Source organism: Peromyscus leucopus, chromosome 3, assembly GCF_004664715.2.
Source record: "Peromyscus leucopus breed LL Stock chromosome 3, UCI_PerLeu_2.1, whole genome shotgun sequence".
In the NCBI taxonomy this organism is placed as follows: Eukaryota; Metazoa; Chordata; class Mammalia; order Rodentia; family Cricetidae; genus Peromyscus; species Peromyscus leucopus.
Genome location: NC_051065.1, coordinates 66,552,565 through 66,572,526, shown reverse-complemented (window position 1 = coordinate 66,572,526; position 19,962 = coordinate 66,552,565).

The following is a 19,962-nucleotide window of genomic DNA, read 5'->3' as shown; positions in this document are numbered from 1 at the left end:
CCTCCCATAACAATGTTGATGTACCCAGTGTTATACAGGAAATCAACAGCTATTGAGAGCTCATGAGAGCAACAGCCATGCCATGCCAGAAGACAGTGTTCCACAAGACTGACTCTCTTTTTTTTGAGAATTTTTGCTGAGCCTTGGAATGGATGACCTAGTTGACCCATCTAATACTTGCCTGATAGGAGTGATACCATGATCATGAAGATGATTTTCCCAGGATAAGGCTTATCCATTGCACTCCAGATATGGGGGGAAAAAAGATGACCCATCTAGAGCTGGCTCACATTTATTCTCAGGCTTTTGATTCTGCAGTAACTGCTGCACACTGCACAAAGAAGCTTTTCTAACCAAAGCTGACAGTATGACTTGTCCATTTTAGACACACCTCCAAAACCAAAACTCCAGCAGTAGCCTCTCTGCTAGGGCCCATGGCCTCTGAGGCCAAGGGCATTTGTCCAGTTTTACATTACTATTCCCCCTGTGGAACAGGCCTCAAATACAAACAAACAGTTATAACAGTAATGCTGCTATAACACAAACAGGCACATCTTTCCTGGCATGCTAGTACTGTAGCTTACAGGGTCCACAGCTCAATAGGATTTCTAGTGACAGTTCTCCAGCCCACAAAGCATCTTCTGGAACTGTAAAAGCCAGCATGGAGGAAGCTTCCAACCCAGCTTAATTTCAGTATATTCTATAATCCAAGCCATATGTTGTCTTCAACAATAGAGTTTTACCATCAAATTCTGGTAAGCTATTCTCTGCTAGATCTTTGGGACTCACCCTGTGGTCCTATGCGTAGGGCTAAGGATTGAGAAAGGTTTCTGTATAATTTTTGGAGTTCATTCTCTGGAGTTCTCATTTATGTAGATATATTGACACAAACTAGAGTTATCTGGGAAGAGGAATTTCAAATAAGAATATGCCTTCATCCAGATTGCCTATAGACAAGTCTATAGGGCATTTTCTTGATTAATGATTGATGTGGGCAGGTTCAGCCCATGGGGAGTAGTGCCAACTCTGGGCAGGTGGTCCTGAGTTATATAAGAAAGCAGACTGACTCTTCCCAACCAACTGGCTCCTACACTACATCCAACTTCTCCAACCAGCCAAATCCTGCACATTCTTCTCCAGCGTCTAGCCAGGTGAGTCTGTTTGACCCACAAACCCTTCCCCAACCCAGATCTACCTTTAAACTCCGGCTTGGATGAGGGTACACATCATGCACACCAGCGCAGTTCATAAGTCTACATGACTTCATTCTAACTGAGCCATATCCTAGCTCAGGGCTCAACTTAACTTGTACATCATTTTTGGATCCAACCTGCTTTGTCCATATCAGACACAGAACGAACAAGAGAAGTTAACATGCCCAGATCTCATCACACAAGTACAATCAGTATGAAAGATCATGGCAGTATCTTCCCTCAAAACCCACCAATTGTGTAGAAATGTTTGCCAATGAGAATTACCTGGTTGAATTCCAGGACACAGAATTTAAAAGAAACATCATCAACTTCATCAAAGAATTCAAGGAATTTCAAGAAGACTCCTGAGTGATGCCCAAGAAAATACAAACACAAGGCTGATGAAAATGACAAAGATAATCCAGGATTTGAAAATGGAATTCAATAAAGAAACATTGAAGAGGACTCAGGATGAAATGAAGATTGAATTGAAAAACTGAATAACCTGATTAATAACTCAATGAAACATATTACAAGTAGAATGAATCAAGCAAGAGACAGAATATCAGTACTTGAAGATAAAGGAGAAGATATAGGAGAAAAAGAACATGAAAAATTTTAAAAAATCCTCTGGACAGTGGTGGATGTCCGTTAATCCCAGCATTTGGGAGGCAGAGGCAGGTGGATCTCTGTGAGTTTAGAGCCAGCCTGATGTACAGAACTAGTTTCCAGGATAGTCAAGGCTACAAAAAGCATCCACATCTTTAAATAAACAAATAAACCATAGGGCAGGAATATACAGGAAATATGGGACACTATGAAAAAAACTAAACCAAACCTTTGAATTAGAGGAATAGATAAGAGAAAAACCCCAGGTCAATGGTATCAACAAGATCACAGAAGACGATCAGCAGTGGTGGCACATGCCTTTAATCCCAGCATTTGGGAGGCAGAGGCGGGTGGATCTCTGTGAGTTTAAAGCCAGCCTGATATACAGAACTAGTTCCCAGGAGAGTCAAGACTAAGAAAAAAATCAAACAAACCATAGGGCAGGAACATACAGGAAATATGGGACACCATGAAAAACAAACAACAAAACCAAACAAACAAAAAACAGACCTTTGAATCAGAGGAATAGACAGGAGAAAAACCCCAGATCAATGGCATCAACAAGATCATAGAAGAAGCTCAGCAGTGGTGGCACATGCCTTTAATCCCAGAACTTGGGAGGCAGTGGCAGGCAGATCTCTGAGTTCAAGGCCAGCCTGGTCTACAGAGTAAATTCTAGGATAGACAAAGCTACACAGAGAAACCCTGTCTTAAAAAAAAAAACCAAAAAAACAAAAAACAAAAAATCCAAAAAACAAAATAACACAAGAAAGAATAAAGATCATAGAAGAAAACTTTCCAAAGCTAAGGAAAGATGTACCCATATAGATACAAGAAGCATATAGAACACCAAATAAGTATGACCAGAAAAGAAAAACCTCATGTTATATCATCATTAAAACACTTAGGTATACAGAACAAAGAAAGAATATTGAAAGGTGCAAGAAAAAGAATCACATATTTAAAAACCTCATCAGATTAATAGCTGATTTCTCAATGGAAACTTTGAAAGGCAGAAGAACCTGTAGCAATGCAATCCAAGTGCTAAAAGACCAGCACAGGACAGCCAAACTAGACTAATATACTCACCAAAACTTTTTGCCTTAGTTGAAGGAGAAATACTTCCATGATATAAATAGCCTTAAAAAAATGTATGTCCAACAAACCAAACCTAAAGAAAATACAGAAAGAAATATGTTGAACTGAAAAAGAGAATGCGCATAGCCAAGAGACTATAGAAAGAAATACAAAGCTATGATTACTAAAACAAAGAACCACTGAGGACACAAACATTAACACCAAAACTCAGCGGTACAATGACTGCAATTGAGCACACACCTTTCTATTATAACCATAAATAGTAATGGTCTCAATTCTGCAATCAAAAGACACAAGTTGGCTGACTGAATCAAGAAACAAAATCCATCTATCTGTTGTCTACAAGAAACACAGCTTCAAAGATACACATAGCCTTAGAGTAAAAGGCTGGACAAAAGGCCGGGCGGTGGCGGCGCACACCTTTAATTCCAGCACTCGGTAGGCAGAGGCAGGCGGATCTCTGTGAGTTCCAGGCCAGCCTGGTCTACAGAGTGAGTTCCAGGAAAGGTGCAAAGCTACACAGAGAAACCCTGTCTCAAAAAACCAAAAAAAAAAAAAAAAAAAAAAAAAAAGGCTGGACAAAATTACTCCAGTCAAATGACCAGGAAGTAAGCAGATATTACTCTCCTAATATCTGACAAAGTAGACTTCAAAACAAAATTAATCAGAAGAGATTAAAGACATAATTCTAATAAAGAGAACAGTCTACCATGAAGATATTATCCTTAACATATATGTGCCAAATTCCAATACACAGTTTAATATAAAAATAAAGAAAATGTACTATCAGGGCTTGAAACAAAGATTAACATCAATCCAGTAATAGTAGATGATTTCAATGCTCTACTTTGTACAATAGACTGGTCATCTGGCACATGCAGGGGGTGGGGGTGGGAAGGAGGTGAGCAGAGACACCAGAATTAAATGATTCTATATATCATATGGATTTAACAGTTATCTACAGAATATTCTACTTAAACATAAAAAGTATACACCCAGCAGCATACAGAAGCTTCTCTAAAATAAACCATATGTTGATACTTAAAGCAAATCTTTACAAATTTAGAAAGACTGAAATAAATTCATATATCCTATCTGACCATGATGTAATAAACCTTAATATTACTGACAGTAAACAAATATCTAGTAAATATACAAACTCATGGAAATCAGGCAGCTCATTACTGAAGGATGAGTGGGTCAAAAAAGAAATCAAGAAAGAAAAAAGAAAATTCCTGAAACTAAACGAAAATGAAGACAACACACACACACACACACACACACACACACACACACACACACACACACACACACCCCTTCCTCTGGGATGAATTGAATGTGGTCCTATGAGGGAAATGTATAGCTCAAAGTTCCTCCATTTAAAAAAAAAAAAAAGAGACCTTATGATGCTACTAAAAAATGTGAAGACATAAGATTGAACATACAAAATCCAAATCTAGTTAATGGCAAGAAGTAATAAAAAATCAAAGCAGAAATCAATGAAATAGTAACTAAGAAAATAATACAAAGAATCAATGAAGTTTTGAGCCGAAAAGATAAAAAGATTGACAGGCCCTTAGGCTCATCTAACCAAAAGAAAGAGAGAACCTAAATTAAAAGACTAAGAAACAGGGAAACATTGTACCAGACACCAAAGAAATTCTGAATATAAGGAAATACTTTAAATTCTGTACTCCATTAAATTGGAAAACCTAAAAGAAATAGATAAATTTGTTGATTTGGCCAAACCACCCAAATTAAACAATGAAGAGGCCAACAACCTAAACAGACCTATAAGAAAGAAAGAGATTTAAATAGTAATTAAAAAATAACCCTGACTAGAACAAATCCAGGACTAGATGGATTCAGAGCAGAAATGTATCAGACTTTCAAAGGTCTACGGCCAATCCTCTTAATAATTTTTATAAGAAAAAAAAGAAACAAAAGTAGCACTTCATTACTTCTTTTATGAAGCTAGTATCACAAATACCAAAGCCAGGTAAAGACACCCAAAAAAGAATACAAGTCTATGTCCCTAATGAACATAGATTTTAAAATGCTCAATTAAGCCGGTGGTGGTGGCACATGCCTTTAATCTCAGCACTCGGGACACCAGCCTGCCGTCCAGGGAGCAGCATGTAATGGCACACAGGTAAAGCCACGGAAAACATGGCGACATATAGGTGAACAGAAATAGGCTGAGTTTTTTAGGCCGGGCGGTGGTGGCGCACGCCTTTAATCCCAGCACTCGGGAGGCAGAGCCAGGCGGATCTCTGTGAGTTCGAGGCCAGCCTGGGCTACCAAGTGAGCTCCAGGAAAGGCGCAAAGCTACACAGAGAAACCCTGTCTCGAAAAACCAAAAAAAAAAAAAAAGAAATAGGCTGAGTTTTTAAGTGTAAGAGGTAGTCAGTAATTAGCTTGAGCTAATGGCTATATTCCTGAAGTGCTGAAATGGTTCAATGGTTCATATGCAAGTCAATAAATGTAATAAACCAGCTAAATGTACTTAAAGACACAAATCTAATCATCATTTCAATAGATGTAGAAACAGTTGTTTTTTTCAAAATCCAGCATGCCTTCGTGAAAAAAGTCCTAGAGATGGTAGGACTGGAGGGAACATATATAATAAAAACTGTATATGAGACATCTACAGCCAGCATCATCCTAATGGAGGAAACCTTGAAGCAATCCCACTGACATCAGGAGTGAGACAGGGCTGTCCACTACCCCCACTCCTTTTCAAAATTGTGGTCAAAGCACTAGCTGGAGCAATTAGACAAGTGAAGGAAATTAAAAGGATACAAAAAAGGAAAAGAAGTTAAATTATTCCTGTTTGAAGATGACATGATAGAATGCATGAGGTTCCAAAGTTTGACCTGAAAACTTCTAAAAACTAAAAACAAATTCAGCAATGTGGCAACATACAGCATCAACTTGCACAAATCAGTTTTTTTAAAAATACACCACCAACAAACATACAGAGAAAGAGATGGTGGGATACTCCCATTCACAATAGCATAAAATAAAATAAAATAAAACTAGCCAAGGGAGTAAGGACCTTTGCAGTGAAAACTTTAACTTCTGAAGAGAAATAGAGAAAAATGAGAAAATGTGTAGCTGGAAGATTTCCTATGTCTTGGCCTCCTTCAGTTGGGACAAATTTCCCCCACTCATGTCCCCCAAGTAAATACACAGAGGCTTATATTAATTAAAACTGCTCAGCTATTAGCTAAGGCTAATTACTGACTAGCTCTTATACTTAAAAACTTAGCCTATTTCTGTTCACCTATATGTCGCCATGTTTTCCGTGGCTTTACCTGTGTGCCATTACATGCTGCTCCCTGGACGGCAGGCTGGTGTCTCCTGACTCAGACTTCCTCTTCCCAGAATTCTCCTTGTCTGCTTATCCCACCTATATATACTTCCTGCCTGACTACTGACCAATCAGTGTTTTATTAAACCAGTGTACAAAAGCATTATTCCACAGTATTTCCCCTTTTCTGTTTAATTAAAAATGAAGGTTTTAACTTTAACATAGTAAAATTATATATAACAATTATCAAGCAAGAATTATAATATCTAGTTTATTTGTATTTGGCAAAATTAAAGAAGATATTTTATCTGTCCTATATTTATGAGTCTAAAGTTTCATATATAATTGATCTTTTATCATAACCAAGGAAAATTAAAAATATCTAGTCTTCAACTGTATCAAAGACCTCAGAAAGATATTGCCTAAGTAAACAGGAAATACATTGTAAGCAACTTCCAAAAATCCAGAATGACAGAGACAGCTGCCTGCCTGGACAGTCATCCAGAATTCTTCTGCAATGTTAGGGCATCCATTCTTTAGCCTACAGGCCTAGAGTCTCTCAGTCACTTTTCTCTGTGTCCTGTAGAATGTCTGGTACTCTCCTCCATGAAGAAGGATCTGAAGGACTGTCTTGCTTTGCAAAGTTCAGTGGTCACCTTCCTATGGGTCCTGCATGTCCAGTTTATACAACATCTCATCAAGCTGTCAACACAAGGGCACTTTTTTTTTTTTTTTTTTTTTGCCCAGTGGCTAGCTTTTGCCACAAAGAAAGCAAACTCCATAATGAGTTTCTTCAATGCCCATTATCTTCTCTTAATTATTTTACATTGGTGCTGCCAGGAGCAGACATGTCTAATGTCCAGAAAGTCAAAGTTCTTAAAATATTTTAAATGCCATATTCTGTAGGTCTTTGAAGTGTTTGAAGATTACCTACCTAATTGAATTATATCTATGTATACCTAAAAAACTTAAAATGACTATAAGTTTGACTGTCATAGAAGACTAATTATTAATATGTATTTTTTAATTATCCATTATAATTTAAATGAGCTGCACAAACATAATATCTTAAACGAGAGTAGAAATATACATACAGCCTAACAAAAGTAACTTTAAATTTGTAATAAACTAAAATTCATAGCAATGTAAAACATTTTAAACAAGTTGCTCTTTAAAAGTAGGTTCAACAATCCACCCTTTTATCCTATCATATCTATATCCTATATTTCAATATCATACCCCCTTTCTTCTTTTAGAAAGATATTGACTATAATCAATAGCAATTTGTAACCAACAATCTAAACAAAGACAAACATCCATAATCCATTTTTTGGGAATGTGGACATAGTATTCTAGGCTACTTCCTTCTGATAAAGGGCACAGTATTATTATGGGGATCTGAGAAAATTAAAAATTATGGTCAAGTCCTGACTGGAATAGTCTGTGATGCTGTATTTTCTGAGTCAGTTGCCTTGAAGCCATTCTGTATGTTGGATGATCTGGGCCATGCTATCATCAGAGACCTTTCAGGGGTCCTTGACTGATCAAACCATATAAGGCTAGAAGCAATCCATAGCTTCTCATCTTCTGTGGAAACAAAAGCAGAACCACTTTTCTAAAGCAACATATCCATAGACACAAATTTTGAAGTCAAGATACTTTTAAAATGTACATATTGGTTTAACTTAGTAGCCTTTACATTCAAATGTCTCTCTGTAGTTAAAAATCCCAAAGACAATATAATCCAGACTCTGAGTGTGATTTCCATCTTTATGTGGCTTATTTTTTATATTACTTTTACTTTCTTTTTAAAGACTTTAGTTTTTAAAACTTTCTATTTCTTTATATAACTGTCTATATTCATTCTCTTCTCTCTTCCAAGCCTACATACATTTTTACATACACTGTAAACCATTTAAAGTCTTATTCCATCTGAATCTGCCTTATTGTGAATCTGTTGCTTTAAACTGCAATGATTATTACTGAAGCAGCAGCCTTGGCTGCTGATATTGCCCATCTCAGCTTTTCAACATGGTGGAGGTAATTCACCTCCAGCTGTGGGCCATGTGTACCACCAAGTCTTGGAAGCAGTGGGTCTATGCCTCCATTAAAGCAGTGTATAGCTCAAAAACTTCTCTCTCTCTCTCTCTCTCTCTCTCTCTCTCTCTCTCTCTCTCTCTCTCTCTCTCTCTCTCTTTCTCTCTCTCCCTCCCTCCCTCCCTCCCTCCCTACCTCTCTCCCTCCTAGCAAAGGCTAAATCCACCACAAGAGAGACAACTAGGAAGCTGTTTTTAGCTCCATTTTAGATTTTTTTTTTTAAAAGCTTTCTCAGGTTTTAGATGAAAATTCTTGCCCCATGTCTGGGCACCATTTGTAGGTCAAGTTTTCCTGTGTCCTGCCTGGTCTGCAGCCTCTCAGACCCAAATAAACACACACAGGCTAATATTATTTTTAAACTATAGCCATGGCAGGCTTCTTGCTATCTAGTTCTTATATCTTAAATTAACCCTTTCTATAAATCTATACTTTACCATGTGGCTCATGGCTTACTGGTACTTTACATCTTGCCTCTCGTGGTGGTTGGCAGCGTCTCCTCAGCTCTCTTTTCTTCTCTATCTCTCCAGTTAGAATGTCCCGCCTAATCTTATTCTGCCTCACTATTGGCCAAACAGCTTTATTTATCAACCAATCAGAGCAACATGTTTTTACAGCATACAGAAAGACGTTCCCATCATTTCCCCTTTTCTTTCTATTCAAGAAGAAGGTTTTAACTTCAACATAGTAAAATTTCATATAATAAAACAATTATCAAGCAAGAATTATAGTTATAATATCTCCAGTGTACAAAAGCATTATTCCACAGCAAAAATGGAAAGACTTTTGTGCTCATGGACTGGTAGAATTAATATTGGGAATATGACCCTTTTACCAAAATCTATTTACAGAGTCAATGTAATTCTAATCAAAAGCCCCATCTTATTCTGCATAGAAAAAGAAGAAAAACCCTATCCTAAAATTCATATGGAACCACAAAAGATCTCATATGGCAAAAACAATCCTGAGCAAAAAGAACAATGCTAGAGGTATTACAGTTCCAGATCTTAAGATATATTTTAGAGCCACAGTAATAAAAACAACATGGTATGGGCACAAAAACAGACATGTAGACCAATGGAACAAAATCAAAGACCCAAGCATGAGTACATATTGCTTCAGCCATTTATTATTCCATAAAGGTGCCAAAACCATAAACTAGAAAAAAGAAAGCATCTTCAATAAATAGTGCTGAAAAAATAATGTCTAAACGTAGAAGAATAAAATTAGACTTTTATCTATCACTTTGCATAAAACCTAATTCCAAATGCACCAAAAACCTAACTGTGAAAGCTGAAATACTGAACCTGCTAGAAGAAAACATAGGCAGTGCCCTACATGATACAGGTGTGGGAAACAACTCTCTGAATTAGGGCTCTGTTTGCCCAGATGTTGACAAATGGACTCTCAGAACTAAACAGCTTCTGCACACATAAACAACCGAATAAGAGGAGACCTACAGAATGAGAGAGAAGTTTTGTCAGATATACACCTGACAGAGGATTAATTTCCAAAATATATGAAGAACTCAAAGAACCAAAGATTCAAAGAAACAAAAACAAAAACACTACCACAAACAACAACAACAACCTCTCTCACACAAAAAAAAATGACCCATTAAGAAAATGGGATTGAGATCTGAACAGAGTTTTCTAAAAGAAATAATAAAATTGGCTAAGAAATATCTTAAAAAATGTTCACTGTCCCTAGCAATTAGGGAAATGAAATCAAAATAACTTTGAGATTTCATCTTACCTCATTCAGAATGGCAAAGATCAACAACATGACAACAAATGCTGGATGGAATGTGGGGAAAGGGGAACCTTCCTTCACTGTTGATAGAATTATAAACTGGTCCAGTCACTCTGGAATCAGCATGGAGAATCCTCAAAAAGCTAAAAATAAATCTATCATAAATATTATTCTTTGGCTTATGTCCAAAAGACTCATCCTACTTCACAGATACTTGCTCAGCCATGTTCATTCCTGTTCTGCTCACAATAGTTAGGAAAAGATAACAATCTAAATGTTCTTCAGCTGATGAATGGATAATGGCAATAAGGTATATATAAACTGGAATATTATTCAGCTGTAAAGAAAAATGAAATCATGAACTTTTCAGGCAAATGGATGAAACTAGAAAAGGTTATTGAGTGAGCTAACCCAGACTCTGAAAGACAAATATCATATGCTCTCTTCACCTGTAGCTCCTAGCTCCAAATCTTCAGATATGAATATATAACCTAGAGTAACTGCAGAATTCAGGAAAGTAAAAGGGACCACAGGAGGAGGGGGGGGCAATAGAGAGGGGAATAGTCTCAGAGTACAGGTGATCTGAAGAGGAAATGGGAAACTGGGGGGCTAACTAGAGAGGGGAGTAGGAGACATACAAAAGAACGAGGGAGAAGGGCAAAATAACAGTAAGGATGTCTGAAAAAGTCATAAGGAATCATTATTAACTGTCTACCTAAAATACCTATGGTGCTACATGTAAGTTGGTATATACATATACATGTATAATTTAAATCAAAATAAATCTGAGCTGACAATGCTCTCCCCAGGAATCATAGACTATCTAACAAAAACCCCACCACCAAGCATGAGAAGTCCTCTTTTGAGCTGTTGTTTAGGCTTGTCCAAAAGACTGCCCAAACATTTTAGGTCATTGCTATTGCTCTTTGTTGATTCCGCAGGGTGGAAGGTAAGTCCCTATGGCTAAAGACACCATGCATTTCAGACACAAGGTCCAGAGGACCTATGATGGATCTGACCTGAAAGCCTCCTCCTCCATGAGGACTACCTTTCATAGTACCAGAAGATGCCATGCATGCTTCCAAAGGAGGGAAGTACCAATAGTCCCACCTAGCTATGACACCTGTGAACCACAACAATAACCAGCATAGCATGGAAGTCCTAAGAGTACAATAATGGAGCTTGTACCTTGGCATTAACCAACAGCTCTCTAATTGGACTTAAGACCTGCTCAACAAGAGGGAAATCATGCCTCATATTGAGAACCTAGCCAGCTACCCAGAGCTAGTGAAGACATGGCTCTTGGAAGAGAATATACGACCATTACTTTATGCAACCAGCATAATTCCTAACTACATTCTAAATATTTATCCTTATACCCCCAGGTAAGTGTTAGTTCTCATCTCTAATCAAGGAAGCTTCTCCTTGTAACCAACATAGAGCATTACAGAAAACACAACTGATCAAAATGCAGTTGTTGTACCAGCCCCAACAATACATCTGTAACACAACTCCTGCACCTAAGGGCCATCATGAAGGAGAGGGAAGATGATTGTAAGAGCCAGAAGACCAGGAAGTTTGCTGTGAGATTGTGTCTTCTAGAAATGTCAGAGAAGCTACAGAATGAAGTCTCACCAACATGACTGCCTAAATATGACCTGAACAAGATCAACAGTGGTAGACATACTAACATGGAAAGGGGAAAGCTCACTAGGCCTCAACCATAGACAAAGAACTACAGGCAACCAAGGAATGGTAAGAGTGGGAGAAAAAGTCTTCCCAGAGAAGAGCACACCAATTGGTTGTCCAATATCACATGGTCAACCCTGAAAACATACACACAAAAAACATTACATGGACTAAGTGAGTTGGATTTTTTTTTCTTATTTGTATTTATGAATACAGGTACACACACATAAGTAACAAAAATGAAAGAAAAAGAGGCCATTAATTTGAAAGAGAACAGGGTGAGGTACATGGGAGGATTGAAAGAAAAGAAGGCCATGGATTGAAAGACAATAGGGTGAGGTACATAAGAGGATTGGGAGGGAGGGAAGAGAAGGGAGAAATGATATAATTTTAATCTCAAAAAAGAAAAATTCAAAAAAAGAAGGTTGAGCAAACCACTGAGACCAAGCCAGTAAGCAGCATTCCTCCAAGGCTTCTACTTCAGTTCCTGTCCTGACTTCTCCTAGTGATGGAGAGCGACCTGAGGGTTTTAGCTAACATAAACTCTTTCCTATGCAAGCTACATTGGTCATGGTGTTTATAACAGCAATGGAAACTCTATCTAAGACATGAGTCCTCCCCTTTCCAGCACCTAATCAGAGAATCTCAGTCATAGTGGAAGCTTCAAAGCCCAGCCTGTTTCCTTTGCCCCATAAAGAAAGCAACTTCCTACTCCAACTTACCTTGTGAGGCAAGGAGATTTTGTTGCTGCTCAACCCCTGAAATTTTTTGTTTAATATATTTTGACAAATTTGTGGCTGGAGGCTGAGTCTAACACCAACTACTCTATTGTGGCTGGAATGAGATATTCAAACCAACTTTACTCCTTTAATATAGTTGCCTATGAGAAGTAGAGGAGGCTTATATGCTTTGCCTAAACTTAGGTTTTAATTTTTTGGGTGAAATATTTCCTTTGAAGTAAAAAGAAGCTCTATTATTAAATGATGTTTATGTGGGTGTGGGCTAAGTGATTGAAATGTTCAAATGCTTTGTAGAGAATACCTACAGATTATTTTATGTTGAAAGGTATCCATAGAAGAGCTCATTTCTTATTCTTAATGAGCAAGAGTCCTCTGAAAGTCTGTAGTTGTAGAAAACTCAGCATGTACCAGACATTTGCTCAGATTCTTTATAATCTCAAAAGGAAGAAAGTGTATTAATATGGTTTTTTCTCTATGATTAGATCAGAAAATGCCTAGGTTATTCAGAGACCTAAAAATTACGTTGGTGTGTGAATTTTCCTGGGCATATGTGAACAAACATCTTTTCATCCTAGGTAGAACACCAATGACAGACAGAAGAAACAATTCCACCCAAGTCTAGCTTAGTGAACCAGTGAGTTTATTGGAGTTACTTCCAGGAGTATAGTGAGGGCTATTTATAGGAACATGAATGGCTCAAGGCAGCTGCATCACTGAAAACTCATCCCAGCATGGGGGAAGGACCCATGAGAGCTGCATACCTGAGGCTCTCTTTAAGAACTTACAGGTAGCCTGGCTGGTCAGTCTCTTCTCTCTACCAGTTGTCACTGTAACCTTTTTGTGTAGGTTGTTGTATAATCTTGAGAAAGAGCCTTGTGAATCTTGTCACTTCAGGAACTTTCTAACCCTTGTGAGTTTCGTTTATTTCCTGGGCCCTTGAATGGCTCATTACTTTCTGAGTTTATGAACCCTCCTCTTGCCTCTAGGAGGGAATGAATGTGTCAGCTTGCAGCTGATAGTGGCTACCCAAGAGATGGACAATGAAATAGCCTAATCTTGAGACATTCTGTAATATGACAAACTAAGACTCACAGTTCAGCCAAGTGTTTTTAATGTTCAGTATTTAGAGTCTGCTCAAGTTTTGAATTGTTTTTAAAAAAGATTTATTTATTTATTATGTATACAGTGTTCTATCTGCATGTATGCCTGCAGGCCAGAAGAGGGCGCCAGATCTCATTACAGATGGTTGTGAGGCACCCTGTGGGTGCTGGGAATTGAACTCAAGTTCTCTGGAAGAACAGCCAGTGCTCTTAACCACTGAGTCATCTCTCCAGCCCCTTGAATTTTTTAGTGTGTTGATTTCAACAGTGGCTACATTGACTGTTAGTCATGGAGCTTCCAGTTTCCTAAACACAAGTCCATTTAAGGTTTGTTTGTTCGTTCATTTATTTATTTACCTATCTGTCTGTCTGTCTGTCTGTCTGTCTATTTATTTGAGACAGTGTAGTCCTAGATGCCCTGGAACTCACTCTGTAGACCAGGCTGGCCTCAAACTCACAGAGATCTGCCTGCCTCTGCCTCCCGAGTGCTGGGATTAAAGGTGTGCTCCATTATGCCTGGCTTTCATTTAAGGTTCCTTACTGGCTTTCAGGCTATGCCTCATATTGAAGAGTGCCAAATGTGTCTTTTTATGCAAAAGCAAGAACACCTCTAAGAGATTATACACACAAAGTCCTGATAACAAACCTGACTGACATGTTCTACACTGTTTTCCAGTGATTTCTGTCTGTTGGTATTCATACCTGCATTAATTTTCTGGGACCACCAAAACAAGATACCAGTCTGAGCTGCTTAAACAACATCATTTTTTCCACAATTGCAGAGGCTGGAAGGTCAAGATCAAAGTACTGGCAGATATGTTTCTCCCGAGATTTCTCTCTTTGCTTAATAGATATTTTTTCTTACTGTTCTGAGTGACTTTTTTCTCTGTACACACAAATCCATGGTATCTTCTCTTCTTCTGAGGATACTGTTCATATTGATGAATGACCCACCCAAATGACTGCATTTGATCTTATTACTAGTTCAAAGGCTTTATCTCCAAATACAGCCACACTGTGAAGAACAGGAGGACAGAATTTCATCAGGAGTTTTAAGATGAGTCAATTTAGTCTATAACCATAATTTCTTCTTAAGTATGGGATAGACCTACTGGTTGTCTCCTAATGAATTACATGTGGTAAAAATGATGATAGTTGGTACAGACATGCAAAAGGCTGTGACTTCTGTCTTGCCTAGTTTCACATGTCTATGGCTTTTCTTACTTACTCTGAAGCCATCAGTCCAACACGGAGAGGTCCACATGGCAGGGTCAGAGATTGAGCTCTAGCCAACAGCCATTAGGAACCGGACCTAGCCAATACCCACACCAGTGAGCTTGGAGTCACACTCTTTCCCAGGTGAGCCTGGAGCTGATAGCAGTCAACAAGTGCTCTGAGCCAGATATAATAAGTGTTGCTGTTTTAAACATTTAGTTTTGTGGTAACAAGAAGTTTTTTGTTTGTTTGTTTTAACATGACATTAGGTAACTAATATACCCTCATTATAGGAATAAATAATAGTTGCCACTTATGGCTATGTATGTATAGTACAAAGCTGCCCTTTTCTATATCTTATCTCCTTTAATTCTCCTAATAATGTTTTTAACTTCAGTTTAAAGACAAGGAAGTGGTGGTGGTTGGAATAAGAATGGCCCCCTTAGGTTCATGTATTTGAATGGGTAGGTAGTGGCACTATTTGAAAGGATCAGGAGGTGTGGTCTTGTTGGCAGAAGTGTGTCACTGGGGGTGGGCTTTGAGGTTTCAAATGCTCAAGCCAGGCCCAGAGTCTTTCTCTCTTCCTGCTGCCTGCCGATACAGATAGAGAACTCTCAAGTACTTCTCTGCATCTGCCTACTGCTGCCTTGCTTCCTGCCATGACAATAATGGACTAAACCTCTGAAACTGTAAGCCAGCCCCAACTAAATGTTGTCCTTTATAAGATTTGTCATAGTCATGGTGTCTTTTCACAGTAATAGAACATTGACTATGGCAGAAGTTGGTTTAAAAGAAATTAAGATTGGGCTGGAGAGATGGCTCAGTGGTTAAGAGCACTGACTGCTCTTCCAGAGGTCCTGAGTTCAATTCCCAGCAACCACTTGGTGGCTCACAACCATCTGTAATGAGATCTGGTGCCCTCTTCTGGTTTGCTGTCATACATGCTGTATACATAATAAATAAATAAAATCTAAAAAAAAGAAAAAAGAAAGAAATTAAGATCATATACCCTAAGCTGTACACATGAAAAGTGGAGTAGCAGGGATTTGAACCTATAGGCTGACTTTGCCTATACGAAGTACTTTGCCTTTGTTTTTCTTTTAGTAAGAGCATGATCTCTGTCACTATTGTTGACCTGTCTTAGATGGAGCCGGAATTAAAGTCACAGAGAGGCACTGGCTTTGGGCCTCGCTGTGTTTCATTGACAGTACTCTGGTTAGTCTATTGTCAGCTTGACACACCTAGGAACAACTTGGAAGCAGCAGCCTCAGCTGAAGATTTGCCTCCATGAAAATGGCCTGTGGGCATGTCTGCAGGGCATTTTCTTAACTGCTAATTGATGTATGGGAAGGAAATCTCGGAAGGCCAGGAAAGAGCACCGAAGAGTCTGAACGCTGCTGCTAAAACAGTGAGGGTCCCTCCGAGTGGATGAGCTGAATGGCTAAGCAAATGATACTCCACACATGGGAGCCAGAGAGAGATTTGCCTTGCAGAGGTGACACTGGGGCAGAGATGGTGGGGTGCAGTTATATTTGGGGGTAAGAAGTAAGGATGAAAAGGTGCAAAGATGAAAAGCTCAGAATTGTGTCTGGGCTCGGCTTCTGAGGTGGGGAGAAGGAAGTCGTCTGGAGATATGAACTGGGCCTGGAGTTGAGCTGCTGAGATGATGGTAAGGGAGGGGTATTTATGATGGAGGAGGGGAGTGACATGTCCCTGAGCAGGCAGGCTGATGATGTTGGTTGAACAAGCAACAGTGAGTACCTGGGGACGGTGGAAAGGCCAGAGCTTGGCCGACTTGACAGGAGCTCTGTGTCTCTCTGAAAGCTGCTTCATGTGAAGTTTAGAATTTTTTCTGGATCAGAAATTTCAATAGAGATTTCATTAAATCTGTGTCATTTTGGTAATATGATCATTTTAACAATTCTGTTGACTCATGAACATGGGTAGTGTTTTCATCTTACAATATTATCTATAATTAATTTTTAGTGCCTTATATGTTTTTAAAAAGTTAATTTAAGTCAGGCGTAGTGGTGAACACCTTTAATCCCAGCACCCAGGAAGCAGAGGCAGGCAGATCTCTGTGAGTTTGAGACCAGCCGGGTCTTCATAGAGAGTTCTAGGACAGCCAGGGTTATATAGAGAGAACCTGTCTCAAAAAGAAAAAATAAGTTAATGAAAACAGATTGACTTCTCTTTGCTTTACAAGGCTTAAACATTACATCTATTTATTTTTATTTTGTGTTGGGGGTTGAGCAGGGAGAGAGAGAGGAGAGAGAGGTGTGCTCTCCTTTCCACTGTATGGGTTCTGGGGACCCAGCTCAGGTTGTCAGAGGCTGACTTCCTTTCTCTGCTGAGCCAGCCACCTTGCCAGCCCCTGTAGTTTCGTTTTGTGACACGGGGTCTTGTAGCTCAGGCTGGCCTTGGACACAGTATATAGCGGAGGGTGCCCTTGAGATCCTTGTCTTCCTGCTTGCACTTCCAGAGTGCTGTGGTTACAGGTGTGCACCACCACACACACTTACTACATGCCAAGGACTGAACCAGGGCCCTGTGTGTGCCCAGCAAACACTCTACCAATGGGGCATCTCCAGCCACAGTGCCTTAGATTTTTCATCACATGGATATTTTAAATTTAGGCTTGGGTATTTTATTATATTTTGGAGCTATTTTAAATGAGATTGTTTCTCCGATTTCTTTCACGGCATGTTTCTTTTGATGCATAGTTAAGCTATTGCATATTAACTTTATATGCTATTACTTTGCTGGAAATGTTTATCAAATCTAAGAATTTTATGATGGAGTCCAGGGTCTTTAAAGTATAGGGTCATATCATTAGAAAACAGGGATCATTTGACCTGTTATTTGTGCCCCTTTCATTTATTTCTGTTGCCTAATTTCTCTGGCAGAGAATTGAGACTCTATTGAATAACAGTGTGGAGACTGGGCACCTTGTCTTGTTCCTGAATTTAGAGGAAGAGCTTTCGGTTTTCAACATTCAGTATGCTATTGACTATAGGTTGTCATATACACCTTTATTGTGTTGAGGCATCGTTTTTATATCCCTAATGCTTTAGGACTTTATCATGAGGAATGTTGAATTTTGACAAAAGCTTTTTATGCATCCATTAAGATGACCAGTAACTTTTGTCCTTCAGTCTTTTTATGCTATATTAACACTTATGTTTATTGAGCCATCTTGCATGCCTAGAATGAAACTCACTTGTTCGTGATGCATGATATTTTAAATATGTTGTTAAAAATCACTTGGTCCACATTTTATGGCAATTTTTACATCAATCTTTATTAAGGTAATTGGTAAAATGATCTTTTTCTTTTTGTTGTTGCATACCGTTATACTATAAATGTAATACTAATTCTGTAGAATGAGTTTGCATTTTTAATTGATATATTATTATTATTATGTGCATGTATGCATGTGTATGATGTGGGGGGTGTGCATGGGGTGGGGGCAGAAGATAACTTTGTGGAGTCAGTTCTCTCTTGGATCTTTCCCTGGATTCTGGAGATTGAACACTGGTTGTCAGGATTGTCCACAAACACGTTTACCTGCAGAGCCATCTCACTGGCCCTAGAGTGAGATACTGTTTTAAGGAATAGGGTGAGGAGCATTGGTATTAGCTGTTCTGTCAACTTGCCACAAATTTGAATCAGATGAATACAGTCTTACCTGAAGAATGGTCCTTGATCGCCTTAATTAATGTGGGAAGACCCACTCCAAGTGTGGATGGCATGTTCTGGTAGCAGCCCAGCTAGAAAAGGGTGCTGCTGGAAACAAGTTTTGGGTTTTGCCTTTGACTTACATGGCCTTCCCTCTTGTGGAGCTGATTTACCCCGTGCTTGCTGCTGATTGGTTTGCTGATGTCAAAAGCATCATGTCCAGGCTTCCATCTTAACTAAGGACCCAGCAGGTCTCCAGGAACCTCCAAGTTATTGGCATCAGATTGGGATTGCTGAGACACCCAACCTCGTCGGTTCAGTTCTCAGCCTCTTGGGTGTGATTCAGCTGTTGTTGCTATTTTCATGTAAGCCAGTGTATTTAGTTCTTTAATATGTATACATACTGAGATGAATATATCTAGTCATCCTCTTGGTTTTGTTCCTCTATAACTGATACCTAGGACTTCTCTGTTGGGAGATTTTATTATTGCTTCAGTATTATTGCATTTTATTGATTTGTGTGGATTTTTTTCCTTGGTTTAATTTTTGTAGGTCATATGTGTCTAGGAATTTGTATATTTATTATAACTTTGTCAATTTTTTGGAATATAAGTTTCAAAATATTCCCTCATGATGTGCATTTTGATAATATCTATTGTAAATAACTCTCTTTTCATCTCTAATTTTACTAATTCAAATTTTTTCTCTTTTGGTTTGGGTAGTTTGTTAATCTTTTTTTAAATAATTTTTTAAAATAGATTTTCTATTCATTTTACATACCAACCACAGATCCCCTTGTCCTTCCTTCTCCTGCCCCCACCCCCCCACCTTCCCCCACAACCCACCCCCCATTCCCACCTCCTCCAAGGTCTCCCATGGGGAGTCAGCAGAGCCTGGTACATTCAGTTGAGGCAGGTTCAAGCACCTCCTTCCTGCACCGAGGCTGCACAGAGTGTCTCACCATAGGCGCTAGGTTCCAAAAAGCCGGCTCATGCACTAGGGATAGATACCGATCCCACTGCTAGGGGGCCCCCTATACAGTTCAAGCTAAGCAACTGTCAATCCAGAGGTCCTAGTCCAGTACCATGGGGGCTCCTCAGCTATTGGTCCACAGTTCAGTTTGTTAATCTTGTATATATTTTCCAAGAACTGAGCCTTTGATATATCATTTATTAAATGTTCTTTTAGTCTCCGTTTTATTGGTTTCCACCCTGATCTGGATTATTTTTCCCTATCTACTAATTTGAGACTTAGCCTGCTCTTACTTTCCTAAGACCCTGAGATGTATTGTTGGGTTATTTGCTGAAGACCGTTTGATTTTTTTGAATGTGTGTACTTGCAGCTATCAGCGTCCCTCTTAGAACTGCCTTTGCTGAGCTTCACACATGCTGATCACTGTGTTTTTCTTTCCTTTACTAGGGAAGCTTTTAAATTGTTCTGAAATTTCTTTAACAACTCACTGATACTCAAAAAGGTTGTCA